This window comes from Halictus rubicundus, unplaced genomic scaffold (assembly GCF_050948215.1).
Source record: "Halictus rubicundus isolate RS-2024b unplaced genomic scaffold, iyHalRubi1_principal scaffold0250, whole genome shotgun sequence".
Lineage (NCBI taxonomy): Eukaryota > Metazoa > Arthropoda > Insecta > Hymenoptera > Halictidae > Halictus > Halictus rubicundus.
Genome location: NW_027488791.1, coordinates 201,730 through 203,343, shown reverse-complemented (window position 1 = coordinate 203,343; position 1,614 = coordinate 201,730).

Here is a 1,614-nt window from a genome sequence, read left to right as displayed (position 1 = left end):
CTATCCTCTATCCTATCCTATCCTCTATCGTATGCTCTATCGTATCCTATCCTCTATCGTATGCTCTATCCTATCCTATCCTCTATCCTATCCAATCCACTATTCAATCCTCTATCCTATCCTATCCTCTACCCTATAATACCATGTATCCTATCCTATTCTCCATCCTATCCTATCCTATCCTATCCTCTATCGTATGCTCTATCTTATCCTATCCACTATCCTATCCTATCCACTATCCTATCTTATCCTCTATCCTATCCTGTCCTCTATTCTATCCTATCCTCTATCTTATCCTATCCATTATCCTATCTTATCCTCTATCCTATCCAATCCTCTATGCTATCCTCAATCCTATCCTTTCCTCTATCCTATCCTATCCTCTATGCTATCCCATCTTCTATCCTATCCTATCCTCTATCCTATCCTATCCTCTATCCTATCCTATCCTCAATCCAATCCTATCCTCTATCCTATCCTATCCTCAATCCAATCTTATCCTCTATCCTATCCTCTCCTCTATCCTATCCTATCCTCTATCGTATTCTATCCTCTATCCTATCCAATCCCCTATCCTATCCTCTGTCCTATCCTATCCTCTATAATATCGTATCTTCTATCGTATCCTATTCTCTATCCTATCCTATCCTCAATCCTATCCTATCCTCCATCCTATCCTATCCTCTATGCTATCCTATCCTCTATGCTATCCTATCCTCTATCCTATTCTATCCTCTATCCTATCCTATCCTCAATCCAATCCTATCCTCTATCCTATCCTATCCTCAATCCAATCTTATCCTCTATCGTATCCTATCCTCTATCCTATCCTGTCCTCTATTCTATCCTATCTTCTATTTTATCCTATCCTCTATCCTATCCTCTCCTCTATCCTATCCTATCTTCTATCCTAGCCTATCCTCTATCGTATGCTCTATCATATCCTATCCTCTATCCTATCCAATCCCCTATCCAATCCTCTATCCTATCCGATCAGCTACCCTATTATACCATGTATCCTATCCTATTCTCTATCCTATCCTATCCTCAATCCTATCCTATCCTGTATCATATACTATCCTCTATCCTATCCTATCCTCTATCCTATCCTCTATCCTATCTTATCCTCTATCCTATCCTGTCCTCTATTCTATCCTATCCTCTATCGTATCCTATCCTCTATCCTATACTATCCTCTATCCTATCCTATCCTATCCTATCCTCTATCCTATCCTATCCTCTATCCTATCCAATCTCATATCCTATCCAATCTCATATCCTATCCTATCCTCTATCATGTCCTATCCTATATCGTATCCTATCTTCTATCCTATCCAATCCTCTATCCTATCCTCTATCCTATCCAATCTCATATCCTATCCTATCCTCTATCATATCCTATCCTCTATCCTATCCTCACCTCTATCCTATCCTATCTTCTATCCTAGCCTATCCTCTATCGTATGCTCTATCCTGTCCTATCCTCTATCCTATCCAATCCCCTATCCAATCCTCTATCCTATTCAATCCTCTACCCTATTATACCATGTATCCTATCCTATACTCAGTCCTACCCTATCCTCTATCCTATCCTATCCTCTATGCTATCCTATC